Source organism: Eubalaena glacialis, chromosome 15, assembly GCF_028564815.1.
Source record: "Eubalaena glacialis isolate mEubGla1 chromosome 15, mEubGla1.1.hap2.+ XY, whole genome shotgun sequence".
Taxonomy (NCBI): domain Eukaryota; kingdom Metazoa; phylum Chordata; class Mammalia; order Artiodactyla; family Balaenidae; genus Eubalaena; species Eubalaena glacialis.
Genome location: NC_083730.1, coordinates 28,562,469 through 28,586,886, shown reverse-complemented (window position 1 = coordinate 28,586,886; position 24,418 = coordinate 28,562,469). Strand labels below are relative to the sequence as shown.

Genomic DNA, 24,418 nt, shown 5'->3' with positions numbered 1-24,418 from the left:
CCAAGACAGAGGCGCCTCCACCATCCACCCCAGAGAACTGTAGGGGGGCTGCAGGTGGTGCCGCTCCCAGACACCCCTGGCCGCCGCGTGACTCCACCTTCCTGGCATCCTTCTGCCCTGTTTCATTCTGGTTCCGCGTGAACGTGTTGCTCTGGAAATAGGAGTCCCTAGACACGTACTCGACCAGTGTGAGTCTGTGCTTGTAGGAGGTGCTGGCCTGGAGTGTTGCCATCAGAACAACGGCCTTGTTGAGTGTTCTCTCTGAGCCGAGAGTTGTGCTGAGAGCTTTACGCAAACTCATTTCACCCTCACCCCTCGCAAGAACCTGCAAAGTAGTATCAGGTTTGTGAGGACGCTGAGGCACAGTGAGGCAGCAGAAATGCCCAGAGGTCACTCTGCTGAGGGAGGCAGAACCCGGTCCAAATCCAAATCTGTCAGGCTCCAGAGCTCTCGGTCCTGGAGACCATGTCACCTTCCACTACTTGGAATTCTCAGGCTGCTTCCAGATGGCCTTCCATAGGGAGGGCATAATTTAATTCTGTGGAATAATGCTGTGGGGCAGAACAGGTGATGTTAACTCTGGACATGGTGACTTGTCTGCAATTATGTGGCCACCAGGGTCAAGAGGTTCAACATCACCCCTCCCCACCATTCAACTGTTCAACTGTCTTATAGCAGGTGCTGGGGGATTGTAGTGGATGCTGGTTATGTGGGTGGGAGGGGGGAGGTGAGGGTGGTTACACTGAGGGAGGGGTAGCCTAGAGCTGAGGTGAGGGTTCCATCCCTTGGATCCCCCGTTTTCCTTATCTAACGAGTGGTTCTGAAAACAGCATCCACCTTACAGGGGCAAATCTTGGAAGCAGCCTGTTCAGTCAGAGAGAACAGACTATAGTCGAAGCAAGGCCAGCCACATTGTGATGCTACTGCTCAGGCCACGGTTTCTAATAGGCACCTGCTGCAAGCCCAGCCCCAGCCCCAGCCCCAGTGGTGCATCAGGTGCAAGCAATGAAGCTGAAGGGTGATTCAGATGGGCTTGGCCTTGGCCTCCAGGGTTTATGAAAGAAATTGAGCATAAAAACACTGATATGATCCAGTAGTAACACTACAGATAGGCCAAGGGGTGGACATGTTGGTAGGACAGTGTCTGTGAGCAGAAGAATCTTGAGAGAAATTTCTATAGAGGCAACAGGATGGAGGGTGGGTGATGGTGTGATTTGGACTGGGCTGGTTTTATGGGGATGGGATTTCAGGGGCTTGGAGAGCTGAGTATGTAGTGCAAAGGCGATTCTAGGAGATAATTCCAAGGCAGAAGTAGGATCAACTGCCCAGCCCTTCCTGCTCCTACAGAAGGGGAAGAAGAAAGCAAGTGCCCTATTTAGCAATCTAAATATGGCAGTAATAGGGATATTAGTAATTAGTATATCAAAAATCCCAGACTCTGAAAAAAAGCAGTCCATTTACTGTAGGGAATTGACTTGTTGTTATCAAACAGAAGGAGCCAAGATGGTACCTCAGTAGTCAGGGTCCTACTTCAGCATCTCTACAGCATTGATGAGATAAGACCATCGAGGGGCCATTTTAAAACTGAATGTATTTGTCCATATTCATTCATTCATTTCCAGACTGACAGCTGTGATTTTAGTAGTTAGTTCTTTTCTTTTCTCTTTTTCTCCTGAAAGAGACTGGGCTCTTGTCACTACCCCACAAACTCTCAAATTCCTTGAGGACTAAGGAAGCAGGGAAATAAATAAATAAATAAATAAATGAGTGAAATAACATACAGAGACAAAATGTTTATCTGGCACACAGTATGTTCTCAGTGAATTTCAAGGAGGCAGTTGGTAGTGGTGGTTGAGAATGCAGGCTCCTGACACTTACTGATGTGTGGCCTTGGGCAGGTCACTTTATCACTCTGTCTGGTTCCACTTTTGTCATCTGGGGCCAGGAATACCACTAAACCCATAGACTTGTGAGGATTAAATGAATGAATCCACTTAGATGCATAGTATAGTGCCTTGCACATAATAGGCATTCAGAGAAGTTAGCTATTAATTGTAAAACTATTTTATCACTTTACTCATTTAGGGATGGAAAATTCCCATGCTTGTAGGCAGTTAGCATAAATGAGAGAAATGGGGGAGCTGGGGGGCCTGATCTAAACGGGAGACTGATGTTAAGGAGAGCGTGGAGCCGGCGCTGTGATTTTCAGAATCTCCTCTAGGGGAGTGTCACCCCAGGTCCCAGCATGGCTCCTGAAAAGGTAAATACCTTTTACATTTTCTCTTCAAGCCCTTATGCATTCATTTATTTCTCAAAACCCTGCTTTTAGCTAGCGCAAAGCCTTGGCCAGATCTTGAATTGTGAGGTTTGTTCTTTCTCCTTCTTAAGCCCACCTTACCTTTCTTCCGGGTAAGCGTCCAGCACGTTTTCTTCACGATCTCAGACCTCAACGAAGGGCGTCGAAAACTCAGGGCTCGCTGGTGCAAATGAGGAGTGACTGCAGAGGTGGAATTTGGGGCGTCTGCATCGCGCGTAGGGGCGGAGCGGGGTCTCCCTGGGGGACCCTGACTCACCATCAGGTGGCGATCTGTCTGCGAGGCGTGCAAGGTTCATCCAGAAACTTGAACGGGATGTTGATGCCACTGCATGAGAGGAGCACAACCAAATCTCCCCGAGCCGAGCTGTCGGCATCCGCGAAAAGGTGGGGAGAGAAGGGAGCGCACTCCCTCCTGGAGTGACACCACAAGCTTCATTCGGGAAGGCTTCAGGAGGGGTGAGTACTGAGCAGAGAACGGAAAATGGAGCGACGTCCTTTTCTTAGGGCATTGTCCGTGGCTTGTATTGACTGGCTTTCCGACCCTCTGGGAAATTTCTGGAAGGGAGCTGCCTGAGCAGATGAAGGGAGCGCGGGAAAGAAGCCCAGGAAGCCGGTGCTCCCACGCCCGGCGCTCTGCAGCTGTAGGAGCGCGGGTCAGCCCAGCCAGATGGCGCTGTCTGGCTTTCTCTGGGCCTCCCGCTCCAGTCCCTAGAGGTCCCAGCCGCAGCGGCCCCTCTAGCCGACCGGCTCAGGCTCTGTGGTTCCGGGCGGAAGTGAGGCGCCGAGCGGAACGGCCTCTGGTGACATTTTCTCCGGGCGGCTCGGACGAGTGAAGGGACTTGGCGGTGGAGGCTGCGGAGGCGGTGAGATTCGCTTTGGCCCCGGTGGGGCTGTGACCGCGACCCCCTGCTCGCCGCTGGGGCTTGTGCCGAGGAAGAGAAGGCGGCGGTGGCCGTGACGTTCAGAGTCGCCGCGGCCCGGAGAGACCCGGCCCGGGGGCGTCGGTGTGTGCCCCGACGGGGCGCGCGGAGCGGGCGAGGAGGTGCGGGGCCGCCGCGGAGCGCAGGTGAGGCGGGAAGGGGCGTAGGGTCGCGGCCCGGCTACCGGTCGAGCCGCGGGACCCGGACTGCTTCCCGGGAAGGGGTCGGGTTGAGTCGGAGGGGTGCGGGCCGCGGGCGTTGCTCTGCGGCGTCTGGGCGTCCGGGTCGTGACGGGCAGGGCTGTCGGACGCCGGGTGTTTGAGCCCGGGCGTGGCGGGAGGCGCGGCCCGGGTGGGGGCCAGCGAGAGGGGCGGAACAGTCCGACCCTTGGCTCGCCGGCTCGCTGGTAACCCTCGCGTCCTCCGGGCCCGGCCGAGTTGGCGGGCCGAGCCCCCCTCCTCTTCCCCGGCCCGGCGGGTTCCTTTACCAGGCGGCGGAGAGGAGGCTGGAGGTGCCGCAGCCCGTGGGCCGCGCGGGGGAGCGGCTTCGTCGCACTGGAGTTGTCTTCACGCAACTTTCCGGCGCCCCAGGTCGCTCGGGGAGCGGCGGCGGCGGCTTTGCCAGCTGCTCTGGCCCCGCGAGCCGGGATCCGGCGCCGACACCTGCCCCGACTCTCGAGAGCCCGGGCGGCCGCCCCTGCACCGCGGCTGCCGAGGCCTAGGAGGAGGGAGGAAGGCTTTCTCCGGCGTGGCGCCGCCTGCGTTTCGGCAGTGCTTCCACTACCTTCGGCCTCCGGTCAATGGGAGGGATGTGTCAGTCTCCAAAATTGACATCTTCTGGCGAGTTTGTCAAGTTTATTTAGAAACCCGGCGAGGATGTAAAACTGACGAACCTCAGCTTAAAGATCATCGTCTCCTCTGACTCTTCTCAGAGAGAATTCTCTTTTCCCCAGTAGTACTTCGTACTTTGTACTTTATTAATTGTAGCACCGATCTCAGTGTATTGTTGGGGCAGCAACCCCCAACAGAACCTCACGTCATTCATTCTCCCTTTTAAATCGTCCTCTCCGCTGTCACAGAATAGATGCTCACAGGTTGAAGGAATGAACGTCTGTACTTGTTCCAGATTGAACCGCTTGAACAGTTTGTGCTGGATGTGCTTTTCGTTTCTCGCCTGAGCTTCTGCTTTCTGAATCCTTCCACCCAGTAGGATGAAAAACCCACTGATGATGATGCTTTGTCAAGGTTGGACCTTTTAATTACATCTGGCAGTTTTGCTTAGGCTGTTATTGTGTAGTGTCGTTGGGCACAAGTTAACAGTTTGAATTACTCCTTTTCTTCTCCTGGGATAGTTTAAGGATGGAGGCTATTAACTTTATAATGCGGTTTTCCTGATCCTGGCAATCAAGAGTCCTTCAGTAAGAGCATTGCCTTTTGATTTAACAAGCATTTTTAGAGGCTTACAATTATTACCTGATGTCCTGAGAAGTCACAATGCTGATCTTTTTTAGTAGGAAGTGTAATATTTTGGCCAAATAATCTGGCTAATAAAATGCCTAATTGAGTGCTTTATGCACAGTAGGTGCTGAATAAATAAAATTATGAATTAAATTTGAAACTAAGGAAACTAAGATGGTATTTACTGTGATGACCTGTATGCTACTTTATGAAGAACCTTAATGAAATTTCATGCAGTTCCATAAAATGAGAAATAAAAATATTTTTAGACATTTCTAAATCAGATTCCTTCAGAGTGCTTTTCAGTAATCTTAAAACTTCAAACCATATCTTTTTCATAATGTTAACAAAGTTTCCAAATAGGTGATAAAATATGAAAGGAAGGGAGAAACTTCAAGGTAATTATACTTGAGGTATCAGCTAAATATGATTTCCTAATGGAAAATTTTTTTTTCTGACATCATTTTGTGAAAAATGAGATGGACTAAACTGGAAACTTTCCCTATTGTTAGCTTCATATTAAGTTCACAGTGTAGTTGTTACATTACTCACTAATTCAGTTTATATTACTCTTAGTTGCTTTTATGAAAGTGTCATAAATGCTCTTTGTTTTATAGTCTTCATGATTAAAGATAGGTTTAGCTTTAGATTCTAATTTAATGCAGTTCTAAGAGAACTGAGTGCTCAGTGTTTGTCTTTCAAAGATTTCTATTTCATATATGACATTGGTACCTTAAGTGTCCTTAGTGTATGACTAGTAATTTCTGGAAGGTGGTGTAGTTACTCACTCAAGGGGTTGTTTTGCCGGGATCTTCAGTCTTATGGTTTTATTTTAATGTGTGCATGAATAGAGTTGACATATGGGCAATTAGAATGTTTTTGTTTTTTCTTTTTAAAGCTTGGAACTGGTGTGTGTGTGTGTGTGTGTACGTGTACACACACAGTAGAGACCGAGACCGTATGTTTGTAACTTTGGTAAATCATCTTAATTTTCCTCCAGGTAACTAGCAACATGAAAACAGTGTATATTCATGTTTACTGAATTGACAATACTTAAGAAAATCTGTAAAAGGTGAAAAATGTTGTACTATTACTGTGTTTTCTTTTGAACCGCACTGATTTCAGTATTCTGTATGATTTTAGAAAAGAGTTTAGGGCCAAATAAAGTTTCTTGTGTAATTAAGAAGTAAAAACGAAATAGATGTATTGATAACTGAGTAAAAAGCTATGAGATTATAGAAGAGGGGAAGAGCTATTGAGAAAACAGAACAAAACATTCAGGTGGAACTTCTTTATTCTCACAACACTAATTGATTGATTGCTTACTGTGTGCCAATAGTGCACTAGTTGCTGGTGCTCTAGTGGTGAATATGACTGTCAGGTCTTGATGCTAAAGAAACTTACACTTTTTAAAAAAATTTTAAGTTTACGTTACTGTTTATGCTTTGTGTTGGACGTTCCGTAGGTTTGGATAAATGTGTAATGACATGTATCCATCATTATGGTATCATACAGAGTATTTTCACTACCCTAAAAATGCTCTGCCTGTCCTTCGCTCCTCCACCCCACCCTACCCCCAACAGCCCCTGGCAACCACTGATCTTTTCATTGTTGCCACTGTTTTGCCTTTTCCGTGACGTCATATAGTTGGAATCATACAGTATGTAGCCTTTTCAGATTGGCTTCTTTCACTTAGTAATGCATATCTAAGCTTCTTCTGTGTTTTTTCATGGCATGGTAGATCATTTCTTTATAGTGTCGAATAATATTCCATTGTCCGGATCTACCACTGTTTATTTATTTATTCACCTCCTGAAGGATATCTTGGTTGAAGAAACTTACACATTTAAACCTGGAGGTTGAGATGTATTTCCACGTGGGCATTCCAGGCTAGGGAACAGCCTAAGCAAAGTTGTGAGTATCAGTGATCTTGAATGGTGTTTGAGTTTACAGAGGGATAGATGTAAACTCTGTGGGGTAGAGGAAGGTAGGGCCAGGTTTATAAAAGTACCTTAGTCTGCTAGTGAGTTATTAATTTTTTTCTTTAAGGGGGATATGAAGGATGAGGTAGACATTCTTTGAAAGATTTTTCTTTATCCTTAAGTTCACTGAGTAGAAGTTTTGTTGGTATTATTTCTTTATTATGGGTTGATTCTTGATAGCCAGACTAAAATAATTTGATAGTTATTTTTCTTTAGTTGTCAAATTCCAGTCTTAAGTTTAAATTTGATTGGTGTCGTGAAACTTTTCTCAATCCTATTTTAGCCTTTATCTTTATTTATTTTTCTTTAAATATTTATTTATTTATTTAGGCTGCTCTGGGTCTTAGTTGCGGCATGCAGACTTCTTAGTTGCAGCATGTGAACTCTTAGTTGCGGCATGCATGTGGGATCTAGTTCCTCGACCAGGGATCGAACGTGGGCCCCCTGCATTGGAAGCTCGGAGTCTTACCCATTGAACCATCAGGGAAGTCCCAGCCTTTATCTTTAATTGAAACTACTTACCTTACTCTTTCAGCACTAATGATGGAACTTAGGGAAGTAAATGTTTTCTGCTTCTGTGTGGACACCTTCTCTTAGCAGAAGTGGGACTGATGTTCAGTCAGTTTTCACACACAGCCTACCGGTCCTTGTGATGAAAGGAAGGAGCAGGGTGAAACTAAAATTATCTTGCTTGTTTTACTCTCTTATATTCCTAAACTGCTAGGAGAGAAAATGTGTATTATATATATTGTACATATTTATCATAACATATTAGTAGAAGCCAATAATAGTAACTGTGATTTTAAAATGCTGTAAAGTGACCAGTATGACTCAGGTTTGATGGTTGTCTTATTTAAAATTTGTGGCGTTAATTTACAGTGTTTTTTATTGAAGTATAGTTGATTTACAATGTTGTGTTATTGTCTGCTGTACAGCAAAGTGATTCAGCTGTACATATATATACATTCTTTTTTACATTCTTTTCCACTGTGGCTTATCACAGGTTATTGAATGTAGTTCCCTGTGCTATACAGCAGGACCCCATTGTCCATCCATTCCACATATGCTAGCGGGCATCTGATAACCCCAATCTCACTCCATCCCCTCCTCCCACCTTGCCCTGGCAACCACAAGTCTGTTTTCTATGTTACAGTGTTTGTTTTAAGTTTTGTTTCTATTCTCTTTCATGTCTTTATTCCAAATAGATACCTCATACCTCTTTGCTCAGATTCTGTCACTTAAAATAGCCAATAGATGGTGTAAGTCCTAAGTTACTAATTTGACTTTATTTAATTAAAAAACTACCTGGATGAGTATTTTCTAGTTAAGTGAAGATTAATCAAAAGTAGAAATTTATCCGAAGAACTTAATTTGTATGTGGGGGCAGTTATACCTGGTTAAATTAAAAACCCATTTACTGAGCACTCAGGTGCCCAGGTGGAGATGGGTACAAAGATAAAAGAAATTTCTGCTCAAGGAACTCAAATCTAGGGAACCAGATGATTTCTAAGTTTCTTTCCGGCTCTAAAATGTGGAGAAGAAAAGTAGGCTGTAGGACAAAAAGTACTGTACAAAATAACTAGAGTATGGAGTTAGTTGTTTTCTTTATAAAATAATTTAAAATTAGGTATTGGAAAATAACATTTTTTTCTTAAATGGGTCTCTAAGATTAAAAGAAAATGATTGGAGACTTGAATGTTCATTTTTGTACTGCCAGTTCATGTATGAAATAACTTTTTCCTCTGCCTGGAATACAAGTCCATGTATTAGTAAATTAGTTCTGATTGTTGTCCAAAGAGCAACAAGATTAAATGTTAGAACTTATTATAGCAGCCATTCCCAAGAATGTGGATAAACTAGGATTGTGTTTAGTTAATCTAGAAATTCAAGTTTTCATTAGCATGGTTAACAATAGGGAAACCAGCTACTGACGAAAGGGATCAGTAGAAGTTATTTTTTACTGGGTTGTCTGGCTTAAAAAAAATAACTTCTATGATGTTCAGAGTCAGCATTTTGTTAGGTGCCTTGTAATTAGAGAAAGGTATTGTTGGGGATAGGGAAGTTGGGTATGGACTAAAACTCTAGGAAAACAGGACTGTTTTCCTTTCTGTACTAAGAACAAAAACCTCATGTGGTTAGGATTTTAAGCAGTATCTTGTCTGCCTTAGTTTTAACCTAGCATAGAAGCATAGTTTAGTCTTAAATCAGCATTATATCATCAAGGGTTTCCCATTATTTATGTCCACTGTGATCCACTAAACAATTTGCTATGAGCCTGAGGTGAGGGCATATATAGTGGATAGGATTTTGGCAATATTTATTTTGGGGACCTCAGATCCCAGCATGTGGTGACCCCTCTTTATTTGTAATGTCTTCTGAGGGAGATAGAAAATGGCCAGAGAGAAATCTTGGAGGAAATCTAGAACCTGTGTTTTAAATTATTCTTGATTTACGCTGATGGTGCTTTTGAGTCTCTCATTAGCAACACTGCATTCTTTGCATTTGGTAACTTCCTTGGCTTCTTACTTGATGCTAGTTTATTCACAGCCCTGGTGCTAGGCCAGATACTCGTCAGTAGTAATATCCGCAACATGAAGTGATATGAGCAGCCATTATCACTCGTGGCCTATTTATAGGGCTTATATCAGTGGAGAAAAGGTTGGCTGGCAAGCAAGCAGAGCTGCTCTCTTCCCGTGGTTGCAGTCTTGCAATTTATATTTCAGTTCCAGGTAGGCCACATCTATTCATCTGCATTAAGTTTTAGTGTTCCCTTTCTGTACTCCAACCCTTTTGCACTCCAGTTTCTTTCTTTCTTTTTTAAAAAATAAATTTATTTATTTATTTATTTTTGGCTGCATTGGGTCTTCATTGCTGCGCGCGGGCTTTCTCTAGTTGCGGCGAGCGGGGGCTACTCTTCATTGGGGTGCGTGGGCTTCTCATTGCTGTGGCTTCTCTTGTTGCGGAGCACAGGCTCTAGGCCCGCAGGCTCAGTAGTTGTGGCCCACGGGCTTAGTTGCTCCGCACGGGCTTAGTCACTCCGTGGCATGTGGGATCTTCCCGGACCAGGGCTTGAACCCGTGTCCCCTGCATTGGCAGGAGGATTCTTAACTGCTGCGCCACCAGGGAAGCCCTGCACTCCAGTTTCTTAGTCAACTTTACTCTTGAAGGAAAAAACAAAATAACTTATCACACTGAAAAATAATTAGCAATAATTTCTTAATAGCATATGATATTCAATGTTCACATTTCTCCTATCTCATAAATGTGTTTTTACAGTTACTCAGATTGAGTCAAATAAGGTCTGTGCATTGTTTTGTAATGTATAGGTGACCCCGCGCCCCCCCATTTCTTTTTCCTGGCAAATTATTTGTTGAAGAAACAGTTTTCCCACAGTTTGGATTTCCAGTTAACATTGCTAGTGGTGTACCAGTCTCCTGGGGTTCTTGTTAATTGACATTAGGTTTAGAGGCTTGATCAGGTTTGATTTCTGTAATGTATTGTCTCTGGTTTTTAATTTTTTTTCTTTAAGGGGGCAGAAATACTTTATAGGTGATGCTGAGTGCTTGCATCAGAAGGCACATAATGTTTAGTTCTCTGTGATGTTAGCAGCTGAGGATGCTCATTGCCTTGCTCCATTAATTAATTACTCATCATTCCTTACTCTGAATGCCTTTCATCATTCCCAGTTCCGAGTCTTTTATACTCTATCTTGTTTATAGTTATAGCCTCTTCAATCTCTTCCTTTTGAGAGCTAAGGGAAAGGAAGAGATGAGTTGCTGTGGAGAAAAGGGCTATTTCCACTGTACTGTAATTCTGTAGATGTTTTTATTTCAGTTTCAATTTTTGATTCCTGTACTGTCCACATTATCCATGCTACAACTTCTCAGTGGAAAAACTTACCATGAATCCTGACAAATAATTGAAAGAAGACCTTCAAAAGCAGAATGTTTTGAGATGGTGCTTATTTAAGATAAGAATACTGTTGTCATTAAAGTATTTAGTATTTATGTATACAAATTAGAAAAGAGGTTAATTTTTCTACTTCAAACGGTTTGAGAGCATCACTGTTAAAGATGCATAGAATCTCTTCCTAGAACTGAATATCTGGGGAGAGGGGGCTTCATTTTGATTTTTGGTAAGATACTGCTTTTTACATTATTTGTGTTATGTGGCTTAAGATAGTTTCTGGTTTTGCATCTATAAATATACAAGCACTTTATATAGTGTTCTCAATGTAAGGAAGCAGCTTTACTAGGCTGTTAGCAGTTGTGTCTGTTTTGTCATATGGTTTTTTTAAAAAAATAAATTTATTTATTTAATTTACTTATTTTTGGCTGTGTTGGGTCTTCGTTGCTGTGCATAGGCTTTCTCTAATTGCGGCAAGCGGGGGCTACTCTTCGTTGCAGTGTGCAGGCTTCTCATTGTGGTGGCTTCTCTTGTTGCGGAGCACGGGCTCTAGGCACGCGGGCTTCAGTAGTTGCAGCACGTGGGCTCAGTAGTTGTGGCTCACTGGCTCTAGAGCACAGGCTCAGTAGCTGTGATGCACGGGCTTAGTTGCTCCGTGGCATGTGGGATCTTCCCGAACCAGGGCTGGAACCCATGTCCCCTGCATTGACAGGCGGATTCTCAACCACTGTGCCACCAGGGAAGCCCTTGTCTTATGTTTTTATCTGGAAAGATAAAAGGGGAGTTACTCTATCAGAAATCATGCTGATTCTATGTAATGGAGTATATATATTTTTTAAACTTCCCTATTTTATTTAATTAATTAATTAATTAATTGGCTGCCATGTAGCATGCGGAATCTTTAGTTCCCCCACCAGGGATCGAACCCATGCCGCCTGCAGTGGAAGCACGGAGTCTTAACCTTTGGACCACCAGAGAAGTCCCTGTAATGGAATATATTTTTATATACAAGTCACTAGTACTATTAAGCAAACAAGGTATGTATTTCATTAGTGGTCTTGGTGATATTTAAAAATGATTCGGTTCATCAATTCAACCAATATTTGTTAAATATTATGTGTTAGGAACTGTGAGCGAACGGAAGATGATAAACATAATCTCTGTTTTCAAAGAAGATTGTAATATAATGGGGCTGAGGAGGGTGAGTAAAACATTTATACCAATCAGTTGTATCTTTTTAATTGCTTTCCTCATGGTGTGTTATTTCCCTTCTCCCTCATGTATAAGGTTAGCTCTTAATTTCTTGGGGTTAAATGTTCTCAGTCGTGTGTGTGTGTGTGTGTGTGTGTGTGTGTGTGTATGTGTGTGTGGTTTGCTTTAAAAATCACCCTCTTAGAGCAGTGTATTTGTGTGCCACAGTTAGAAAATTCAGGTAATAATTGTTAGGTGCTAATTTTTTTGATGATTACTGGTATTGTGATTCTGTCCCACCATTAGAATTAGATTGTCACAATATCTATTTTGATATTGAACTTGTCTAACACTGTAGAATAATATTATAATCTTGCTGTGACAGTTGCCCACACCAGCAGGAAGTAGGCACACAATACTGTTTGAAAGCCCTGCTTCATTCTAGTTTTATCTTCACAGGTTGCAATTTGTCTCTGGTCCTGGTCTCCTGTTCTTGTTTATATTTGAAAAACAAAACCAAGCAAAACTTCAGAACTCTTCAGGACTTTTTTTTAAGTTTCTGGGTGTAGCGTAGGCAAATTTTGACAAAAACCTAAGAGAGTGGTTTTAAAAACCCATGACTGATAGTCATGGATTTTTTTTTTTTAAACCTTGGTCCCAGTTACATAGTAGGGAAGTTACTACTGCTTAAAAAAATGAGTTAGCAGTAGACGCAAGCTATAATCTGTTTCATATCATAACTGTCGCGAAAGCAGGAACTTCAGTTATCTTAGAGTTAGCTACATTCTTATTGGTGGTCTCATGACTTTCTTTTTTAAGTCTCATCCATATAAGAAGTAAATATTTTAACAAAAGTATAGAAACAGTCCAGTTGATTTGATTTTTACTGCTGGGAGAGTGCATCGTTTTTGAATCATAAGTTCAGTAGTAAACATGCATAGTTGAATATTTGAACTGTAAGGCAGCTAACAATTTTTAGATTTTGAAGCTAAGCCTATTTAAAAAAAAAAAAATTAGAAAACTTGTTTAGGGACTTCCCTGGCGGTTCAGTGGTTAGGACTTGGTGCTTTCACTGCTGTGACCTGGGGTTCAGTCCCTGGTAGGGGACCTAAGGTCCCGCAAGCTGTGCAGTGCAGCCAAATAAAAATTAAAAAATAAAAGTAGGGACTTCCCTGGTGGCGCGGTGGTTAAGAATCCGCCTGCCAATGCAGGGGACACGGGTTCGATCCCTGGTCCGGGAAGATCCCACATACCGTGGAGCAGCTAAGCCCGTGCACCACAACTACTGAAGCCTGCATGCCTAAAGCCGGTGCTCCGCAACAAGGGAAGCCACCGCAATGAGTAGCCTGCGGACCGCAACGAAGGGTAGCCCCCGCTCGCCGCAATGAGAGAAAGCCCGCGCTCAGCAATGAAGACGCAATGCAGCCAAAAATAAATAGAAAATAAATAAATTTTAAAAAATAAATAAATTAAAAAATTTGTTTAGACTAGATTGCTGTGAGGCTATTTAAACTGCAACTCCTTTGCTTCATAATTCCTCTTTTCCCTCCTTACATGGCATAGTTTTTACTTTCATTGATTAACCATTTCATATCATTGGGCATAACGTTAAGTAAATGCGTATGGAAACTATACCATTTTCTTCAGATATAAAGATACCAAAGAAATGGTGGTTGTGTGGTTTCTGTAAGATGAATCAAAACAATGGATGTTTTGTTTTTAGGGAGAACTGTCAAAGGAGCAGTCTTGTGTACCTTCTTAAGTGTAAAATGTAGATATACCTTGATTTACACAAAAGATGTATATTTGTGGGCAAAGCCAAATTATGGCGTGGCTTGGGTTTTTTTTTTTTGGCTACGCTGCATGGCATGTGGGATCCTAGTTCCCTGACCAGGGATGGAACTCGTGCTCCCTGCAATGGAAGTTCCTCGGAGTCCTAACCACTGGACTGCCAGGGAATTCCTGGTATTTGTTATTTAAATATTACTAGCTTGTACTAATTGAGCCATAGATCTAAGCAAAGATATGGCATGCATTTGCATATCTGGTAGCTGCTGTTTTGAAAAAATAAATCATTTCTAAAGCCTTGTATCGTTATTATGCATATCTGAAAGGACACATGCTATGCTAATGATGCGTTTGTAGTTAAAGTCAGTGCTGAAATAACTGCACTGTAGCAGAGTTTGTACTTAAAATTTTTAAATGGTTTGGACGTTATTAACAAATATGTGAGATTTTAAAATGTCCACTTAAAAAAAAAATTAAGATGTCCTTAAGATTCTATTTTAGTAAAACATTTAATTTTTAAGTGATATGGGACTTATCCACAGGGCCTAGCAAAATGTCTTTTGCTTAATAAGTACTGACTGTAAGTATATGTTCAAGAACGGGACTTCTCTGGTGGTCCAGTGCTTAAGACTCCGCGCTTCTACTCCACGGGGCACGGGTTTGATCCCTGGTTGGGGAACTAAGATCCCGCATGCCGTGTGGTGCAGCCCCCACCCCCCCAAAAAAGTACATGTTCAAGAAATATTAAGTGTCTACTGTGTGTTGGGTATTTTTCTAGTGGTGCTGGTATAGTAATCAATGAGACAAAATCCTTGCCCTCTTGTGTCTTATATTCTATGAAGCAGGTAGGCAATAACCTAGACACATAAATTAGCAAGATAATTTTAGACACTTAAAAAAAAGAGAATAATGGGGTATGGTGAGAGGATGCACTTAATGCATTCAGGGAAGGCCTTTGTAATGTAAATTTGAATTGATACCTGAAATATGAGAGCCAGCCTGAAAAAGAGCTAGGGGAGTGCTTTCCTGGCAGTGTGAACAGCAAGTGCAAAATACTCTGAATCAGAAAAATTGAAGATTTTGGAGCCTAAAGAGACAAAATGATGCTGAAGTGAGGATTGAGCAAGACATACCTTGTAAGCCTCAAAAAAAAAATTCAAATTTTATTCTAATCGTAAGGAAATGTATATAAAGAAACTGTGGGTCTAAGCAAGGAGCAGTCTTGTTTACCCTCTTCAGTGTAAAATGTAGATGTGCCTTGATTTACACAGGAGATATATTCTTGTATATTTGTGGGCAAAACCAAATTTTAGCACCAGGTTCCCCACGAATGTGTGTGTGTGATGGGTGGCCTTTCTGGCTGCCCAGAAACAGGTCATCTACAAATGGTTTAGCAACAAAAAATGAATTTTAAATATCAGACTTCAAATATATTACAAAAACTTGATTTAAAGGAATCTGTATTAAAACCTTATCTTTTAAATATATAACCTACTTTATCTTTTGTAAAGATCCACGTGTTCAGAACTTTTATTTCGGTTAAAGGAGGCTACTTGTGTAGCATGATCTAGTCTTAGGTTAAGAAGCAGGTTGGAAATTTGGAAACAGTTCTAAATATATCTGTCTAAATATATCTAAATATAACTTGGCCATTGACCTACATATTCTTTTCTTAGAAATGAGGATTATACATTTCAGGTTGACTATGAGCAATAATTAATAAAAATAATTAAAATGCTCTGAAAACCTAAATAGAATTGTTTAGATAAGTTGTCAGTGTGGGTAGACCACTTATTCTGTGTATCTTTTTAAATTACGGCTTTTATAAAAGCCTACAAATAAGCAATAAAACATTTATCAATTTCTTTTTAAAAATCATTAGTGACTGAAAGAAACATTCTTTTAGTGGGTTTTTCAAATGGAATTGACTCTATCTTTTTAAAATAGTCCTTGAAACTTTTTGAAAACATTGAGGCCTTGGCTAATTTCATGGTTGAGTATTTTATGCTGTGGCTAAAATTGACCAGCAGCACCCGTAGTGCCACTTGGAGGCACTAGTTTTCTGATGCTGAGAAGCAAAGGCCAGGGTAATGCAGATTGCGCTCATGTTAACTTTTCCATGAAGTCTACAAGGAGAGCCACTAACTACAGGGTTTTCTATATGCTGTGACCCTAGTTGCTATGAAGCTGTTTATTCAGGAGATGACTATAACATGTGTGTGTGATCATACGCATTTTTTAAAAAGCAAAAATGAGATTTAATAGATTAATTTAACTGTGGTAACTCCAGTGTGCAGCTGGCCTAGCTGAATCTAGGAGTTCATTTGATGTCATCTGGGCACTATTTTTCTCTCTTGTATACTGGCTCTTTATTGCTTTTCTTTGTGGGCTTCGTTTCCAGCCAGGCTTTCCTCTCATGAGGACAGAGTTGGCCCCCCCAGCAGCTCCATGCCAACAAGTTTCCTCAGCATTAAAAAAAAACCTAATAGACTTTATTTTTTAGATCAGTTTTAGGTTTGCAGAAAAATTTAACAGAAAGTACAGAGAGTTTCTTTAACCCCCCTCCCCAGTTTCTCCTGTTATTAACATCTTGCATTAGTTTGGTACATTTGTTACCATTGATGAGCTAATATTGATACATTGTTAAAATTCAAGTTTATATTAGGGGGTCACTCTGTGTTGAAAAAGAGATACTCTGTTGAATAATGCGAAATAACAGTTCTGTGGGTTTTGACAAATGCCTATCCATCATTATAGTATCTAACAATAGTTTCACTTCCCTGAAGATCTCCTCTTATTAATTCCTCCCTCTTCTCCACCACCCTCTGGCAACTTCTGATTTTTTTTTTTTAACAGACTATTTAGTTATTTATTTTTATTGACTTAATTTTTTAAGAGCAGTTTTAGGTTCACAGCAAAATTGAATGTAAATTCAGAGATTTCCCATGTACTCCCTGCCCCATACATGCATAGTCTCCTGTATTATCAACGTTCTCCCCCCACCCCTGCCCCCCGCAGTGGTACATTTGTTACAACCGAGGAACCTACATTAACACATTATTATCACCCAGAGTCCATAGTTGACGTTAGGGGTCACTCTTGGTGGTGTTTATGGATTTGGATAAATTTATAATGACATGTTTCCACAATTACAGTTTCACTGCCCTGAAAATCTTCTGTGCTCTGCCTATCCATCTCTCCCTACCCCGAATCCCTGGCAACCACTGATGGTTTTACTATCTCTCCATAGTTTTGCCTTTTCCAGAATGTCATACAGTTGGAATTATACACTATGTAGCCTTTTCAGATGGGCTTCTTTCACTTAGTAATATGCATTTAAGTTTCTCCAGTGTCTTTTCATGGCTTGAGAGGTCATTTCTTTTTAGTGCTGAATAATATTCCATTGTGCAGATGTAACAATTTATTCATTCACCTACTAAAGCAGCGGTCCCCAACCTTTTTGGCACCAGGGACTGGTTCGTGGAAGACAGTTTTTCCACTGATGGGGTTGGGGGGGGGGATGGTTCAGTAATGCGAGCGATGGGGAGCGGCAGATGAAGCTTTGCTCGCTCACCTGCCGCTCACCTCCTGCTGTGTGGCCCAGTTCCTAACAGGCTATGGACCGGTACTGGGGGTTGGGGACCCCTGTACTAAAGGATGTCTTGGTTGCTTCTAGTTTTTGGCAGTATATTCTTAAGCATTTTTGGCTGAAAATCAGTGTTAAAAGTAGAATTATAGCAGAAGCACCCTTTTTTTTTGATTATTACTATCACCAATAGTAAATATTTATTGAACAGCATATTATTTTAAGGTATAGTGCTAGGTGGGTTATACTTTGGAGTGATGAGTAGGGAAGAACTTGGACTCTGGAGTTGCTTTGGTTAAAATTCTGACTCCAGTATTGGCTCTGTGAGTTTGTGCAAATTGCCTAACTTTGTACCTATCTGTAAAATGGGTTAATAGTACAGTTGATCCTTGAACAACATGAGTTTGGACTGTGTGGGTCCACTTATGGGTATTTTTTTTTTCCAGTAGTAAATATTACAGTACTACATGAGCCAAGGATACGGAGATCCCGAGGATATGGAAGAAAGGAGTATAGGGAAGGCTGACTATATTATACTGGATTTTTGACTGTGGGTAGGGTTGGCACCCCTAACCTGTTGCTCAGGGGTCAACTGTATTTACCTTACAGAATTGTTGGGGGTGGGTTATGCATTTAAATGCTTAGCTGATTTTCTAGAGAGTAGAGAGTGCTTGATTTTAATAGTTATTGAGCATATATGCACACATCCACCCCCCACCCCCCACAGATATATTGTATCCTTGGCCATCAGTCGATCCAGTCATGCCAAAGGCTGAATTATTTGCAGTTATTTTTACAAGAATGTAAGATTAGTACTAAAATACTACTAAAACAACTGTTCTGCTTTCCTACACACATACAGGGTATATATTGAGAGGTGTCTGAGCTGTGTAGTGCTTTAGACTTTTTAAAGCATTCTGTAAACATTGTCATGTGTACATGTTTGTTGCTCTTAATAACCATTAGAGTCTGTATCTTTACTCCCTACTTCTTTTTTTTTTTTTTAAGGCTTGTAGATTAGGAACTAAAAAAAGATACTCATCCTTATTTATGCAGTTAATGGTAGACCTAAGATTAGAATTCAAGTTTCTTAAATTATTTTTCTTCTCTACTTCGCTGCCTTTATTTTTCATCTGTCATTACTTTTAAGTATGATGAGAGTCAGCTGCAGAGAAATAGAAGAAAATGGTACTGATTCTCAAAGATTTGAATTTTTCCAATTCATGATTTTGTTTCATGTTTTCTTAGGAATGCCAAGGATATTTTAGTATTATTGGCAGGAAAATTCATCCGCACCTCTCCCAAGCATTAGATCTAAATATTAAATATCTTAGTGCTTCCTCAACATTTCTTTACATGTCTCAAAGGTACTTTTTTAAAAAATTGAAGTATAGTTGATTTACAATGTCTTGTTAGTTTCAGGTGTACAGCACAGTGATTCAGTTATATATATATACACACACACATATCTATTCTTTTTCAGGTTCTTTTCCCTTATAGGTTATTACAGAATATTGAGTATAGTTCCCTGTGCTATACAGTAGGTTCTTGTTGGTTATCTACTTTATATATAGTAGTGTATATATGTTAATCCCATCCTCCTAATTTATCCCTTCCCCCACCTTCCCTGTTGGTAACCATAAGTTTATTTTCTGTGTCTGTGGCTCTATTTCTGTTTAGTAAATAAGTTTATTTGTATCTTTTTTTTTTTCAGATTTCACATATAAGTGATACCGTATGATATTTATCTTTGTCTGGTTTACTTCACTTAGTATGATAATCTCTAGGTCCATCCATGTTGCTGCAAATGGCATTATTTCATTCTTTTTTATGGCTGAGTAATATTCCATTTGTGTGTGTGTGTGTGTGTGTGTGTGTGTGTGTGTACCACGTTTTCTTTATCCATTCATCTGTCGATGGACATTTAGGTTTCTTTCATGTCTTGGCTATTGTAAATAGTGCTGCAGTGAACATTGGGGTGCATGTATCTTTTTGAATTAGTTTTCTCCAGATATATGCCCAGGAGTGGGATTGCTGGATCATATGGTAAGTCTCTTTTTAGTTTTTTAAAGAACCTCTATATCAAAGAAACTTTAAACTCCCTATGCCTAATATTAAAGTCTTGATGTCCCTTTCCCCTCTCCATTCACTACACAGGTCTTTCATGTTCCCTTAGTGATTGGTTCTACCATCAGTCTAGTTGCAGAATCTAGAAACCAAGGACTTTTCGTTGATACCTGCCTTTATTGATTGATTGATTGATTGTATTGGGTCTTCATTGCTGTGAGCAGGCTTTCTCTAGTTGTGGCAAGCGAGGGCTACTCTTTGTTGCGGTGCGTGGGCTTCTCATTGCAGTGGCTTCTCTTGTTGCAGAGCACAGGCTCTAGGCATGTGGGCTTCAGTAGCTGTGGCTCGCAGGCTCTAGAGCGCAGGCTCGGTAGTTGTGGCGCACGGGCTTAGTTGCTCTGTGGCATGCTCTAGGCGTGTGGGCTTCAGTAGCTGTGGCTCGCAGGCTTTAGAGCATAGGCTCAGTAGTTGTGGCGCATGGGCTTAGTTGCTCCACGGCATGTGCGATCTTCCCAGACCAGGGCTCAAACCCGTGTCCCCTGCATTAGCAGGCGGATTCTTAACCACTGCGCCACCAGGCAAGTTCCTATACCTGCCTTTTTCACCTCTCGTATTTGCTCTATGATCTCTCATATTCACCCATATCTCTCTGTTGCCACTATAGTCAGTCTAGAGTTACTGAAATTTTTAGCCTTGCCTTTGAATTGTTCAGCTGACATTTACTCTTACCTTCCTTTTCCATCCATTCTCCACTATGCAGCCAGAGTGGTCTTTTTATATTTATTTATTTATTTGTTTATTTATTTGGCTGCGTTGGGTCTTTGTTGCTGCTTGTGGGCTTTCTCTAGTTGTGGCGAGCGGGGGCTACTCTTCTTTGTGGTGTGCGGGCTTCTCATTGCGGTGGCTTGTCTTGTTGCGGAGCACCGACTCTAGGTGCGCGGGCTTCAGTAGTTGTGGTGCACAGGCTTAGTTGCTCCGTGGCCTGTGGGATCTTCCTGGACCAGGGATTGAACCCGTGTCCCCTGCATTGGCAGGCGGATTCTTAACCCAGAATGGTCTTTTTAAAGTACAAATCAGCTTAAATCTATGTCTGCCTTCCCTATTTGAAACAGTGAGTTCCTATTTATTCCTCAGGAAGCCTTCCTAGATCTCCTAGTCTATGTTACATTCCTCTTCTTTTTCTCCTTTCATGGTGCCAACATACCTTTTCTCTGCTGGACTTACCACAGAAATAAATTTAATATTTGCGTGATTATTCACTTGTGTGATTATTTGTCTCTCCCTTAGACTCTAAGTTCCATTAGGAATGTACCATATATTTCCCAGTGCCTGGCATAGTAGCTAACACTAGGTACTCAATAAATATGTGTTGAAAGCCTGAATGAATCCTCATGACTTTAGTTGTAGAGAAGTGACTTGTTTGTTCTGTGATGGACTTGAAGTGAAGAGGAAGAAGAGAGAATAAAAATACTAAAAAACACTATTTCTTGAAATTTGACTTTGTGCTTGTTATGTACTAGGTGCTTTAAGTGTCATTTATTTCATCCTACCAAGAACTGAAGTTTTACAAACAAGGAAAACCAATGTTAGAGAACATCAGTAGTTTGCCAGTGGACACAGCATTTCCCTTTTCTCACCTTAAGGCTGGTGTTTTTATGAACTTTTATTTTCATTTTTGAAAGACATTGGATCACCATATCTCATGACTATTACCATATTGTGTTAGTGCTTAGAGTGACATTGATGAAAACTGGCAGCAGTTTTGTTTCTGTAGGATTATTGTCTTTGCCAGAATAGACCTGTCATCTAAATGTAATCAACTTTTAAGGTAACTCAAATGAAACTTTGAAGTTCCTTCTTGGGTTTTAAGTCAAGTACCTTTGACCTTTCTTGTTTCCTTTGATTTTTTTCCCTCATGTCTCTCATTATGGAATTTAGGTTAAGATTTTGTAGTAGCCCTTTTACTCTTGTTTTTATTTTTTATTTTTTAAATAAATTCATTTATTTGTTTTTGGCTGTGTTGGGTCTTCGTTGCTGTGCGTGGGCTTTATCTAGTTGCCGCAAGTGGGGGCTACTCTGTTGTGGTGCGCAGGCTTCTCATTGCGGTGGCTTCTCTTATTGCAGAGCATGGGCTCTAGGCGCGTGGGCTTCGGTAGTTGTGGCTCGTGGGCTCTAGAGTGCAGGCTCAGTAGTTGTCGCGCACGGATTTAGTTGCTCCGTGGCATGTGGGATCTTCCCAGACCAGGGCTTGAACCCGTGTCCCCTGCATTGGCAGGCAGATTCTTAACCACTGCGCCACCAGGGAAACCCTCTTGTTTTTATTTATTGAAATCATTCTCATTTTTCCAACCCAGTTAAATTATGATCCTCTTTGTAGACACTTTTTCTAGTTTTGATCTTATGAATGTCCAGAGTTCTTTATACTTTCCTGTAGTAGTTACCTAATTCTGTCCTACTTGTACTCAGCCAGTTCATTTGTGTGAACTACTTACTGTCTTTAATTGCCCTGAAACGTTTGAATAGTAGGTTTTCAACAGATCTTTATTTTTTAAAAATTTTTAAAATTTATTTATTTATGGCTGTGTTGGGTCTTTGTTTCTGTGCGAGGGCTTTCCCTCTAGTTGCGGCAAGTGGGGGCCACTCTTCATCGCGGTGCGCGGGCCTCATTATCGCGGCCTCTCCCGCTGCGGAGCACAGGCTCCAGACGCGCAGGCTCAGCAATTGTGGCTCACGGGCCTAGTTTCTCCGTGGCATGTGGGATCTTCCCAGACCAGGGCTCGAACCCGTGTCCCCTGCATTGGCAGGCAGACTCTCAACCACCGCGCCACCAGGGAAGCCCCAGATCTTTATTTTTGATTACACTTGAGTGTGAGTACCGTGACTTTTTCATTTTGTAATCCCAAAGCTAGCATGTTGCCTGACACAATAAGTACTTAATATATATTAGCTGAATTAAATAACATCTGTCCTCGTCTTTTAAAAATGGTTTTAGTACTTTGAAGAGTTTAACCAGAGGTATAACAAGATCAGATTTTCATTTTTAAACAAAAACAATTCTGGCTGCAGTTGTAGTATGTCTTTTGCAGGGCAGAAGTTTTAAATTTTAATAAAGTCTACTCATCAATTTTTTTCTTTCATTGGTTGTGCTTTTGGTGTTGTATCTAAAAACTCATTGCCAGGGCTTCCGTGGTGGCGCAGTGGTTAAGAATCCGCCTGCCAATGCAGGGGACACGGGTTTGAGCCCTGGTCCAGGAAGATCCCACATGCCATGGAGCAACTAAGCCCGTGTGCCACAACTACTGAGCCTGCACTGTGGAGCCTGCGAGCCACAACTACTGAGCCCGTGTGCTGCAACTACTGAAGGCCGCACGCCTAGAGCCCGTGCTCCGCAACAAGAGAAGCCACCACAATGAGAAGCCTGCACACCCCAACAAAGAATAGCCCCCGCTCGCCGCAACTAGAGAAAACCTGCGTGCAGCAGCAAAGACCCAACGCAGCCAAAAATAAAATAAATAAAATAAAATAAATAAATTTAAAAAATAAAAAAAACAAAAACTCATTGCCAAACCTAAGTTCACCTAAATTTTCTCCTTTTTCATCTAGAAGTTTTATAGGTTTGCATTTTACATTTATGTCTATGATCCATTTTGAGTTAACTTTTGTGAAAGGTGTAAGTTCTTTATCTATCTGTATTTTAATGTGGATATGCAATTGTTCCAGCACCATTTAAAAAAAAAATTTTATTGGAGTATACTTGATTTAAAATGTTGTGTTAGTTTCCGCTGTACAGCAAAGTGAATCAGTTATACATATATCCACTCTTTTTTTAGACTATTTTCCCATATAGGTCATTGCAGAGAATTGAGAAGAGCTCCCTGTGCTATGCAGTAGGTCCTTATTAGTTATCTACTTTATATATAGTAGTGTGTATGTGAATCCCAGCCTCCCAATTTATCCCTCCCCATCACCATTTGTTGAGTAGACTTCTTTCTCCATTGAATTGCCCTTGCTGTTTTGTCAAAGGTCAGCTGACTGTTTGTATGGGTCCATTTCTGGACTTTGTATTCTTTTCCATTGATCTATGTATCTCTTCTTTGCCTAGTACTTCACTATCTTGATTACTGTAGCTTTATAGTAAGTTGGGCAATGTCAGTCCCCCAACCTTATTTATTGTGTTGACTATTCTAGGTCTTTTGCCTTTCCTTATAAACTTTAGGATCAATATGTCAATATCTACACAATAGCTTGTGTATTAAGGAATACACTTAACCTGTGGATCAAGTTGGGAAGAATTGACATCTCAACAATAATGAGTCTTCCAATCCACGAACATGGAATATTCCCCCATTTGTTTATATCATCTTAAAGGTTTAGAACAGGCAAAGTTGATCTGTGGTGATAGAAGTCAGAATAATGGTTACATTTGGGGGGCAGTTAATGACTAATGGTGGCATGAAGGAGGCTTCTGGGATTGGGGGAATATTCTGTATGTGATCATGGATATATTCATTTTGTAAAAATTCAAGTTGCACGCTTATGTGTACACTTCTCTATGGAAATATTTCAATCAAATATTTCTTTAAAAAAAAGCCCCGAAACTTAGAGGAGAGTCTGACTGCTTTGAATTAAAGAGCGGAGAACCCAGTACCCAAATTTGTTTTTTAGTGGTCTGATGCCTATGTACTAGTTTTGAAAATTTGTGGGTATAGATTTTTTTGGGGGGAGAGAAGTGACTAAAAAATTTAAATATTGAAATTAAGAGCAGACTCACATGAAGATTGATCTTTATTGTGTTTCTTGTAGACTGTTTTTATGTTGGGTGGTTTTGGGTCACTGATATGGATAGCTTTTTAGTATCAATTTTAAATAAAATGAATGGCTGCAGTAGACTAAATCTTGGAAAAAAACATGTTATAAATTCTATTTGGAACATAGTGATCTCTCAAGGGAGGTTGGTATAAGCTCTATCACTTGGTACTTGAAGCTAGATTAGATAAAACAATAGAAGGTCACCTGTTTGGACCAATCCTGCATTGCAAGGGAATAGACAGGATCAGTTGTAAGACTTTTTGTTTTAAACTTAAATTTCTGTGACAGGGAAAATATTATAGCCTCTACTCAAATGGGCAGAAAAGAATTCTTGTTTTGTCAGTAAAACATTGACAAACTTGAAACAGCCCTCTTTAAAGTTGCTTTTTTGTCTA

General features: G+C 41.2%; 1 protein-coding gene across 2 annotated transcripts in view; it reads left to right on the top strand.

Moving 5' to 3' along the window:
- Window positions 1–3,098: 3,098 nt before the first annotated feature.
- The window catches only part of ARK2N (arkadia (RNF111) N-terminal like PKA signaling regulator 2N), a 76,073-nt gene continuing 54,753 nt past the window's right edge, over window positions 3,099–24,418 (top strand). For both annotated transcript variants that reach the window (XM_061170072.1, XM_061170071.1), the window contains exon 1: window positions 3,099–3,383. The gene's annotated coding sequence lies outside the window, so the exon portion shown is untranslated. The remainder of the gene's footprint in view (window positions 3,384–24,418) is intronic.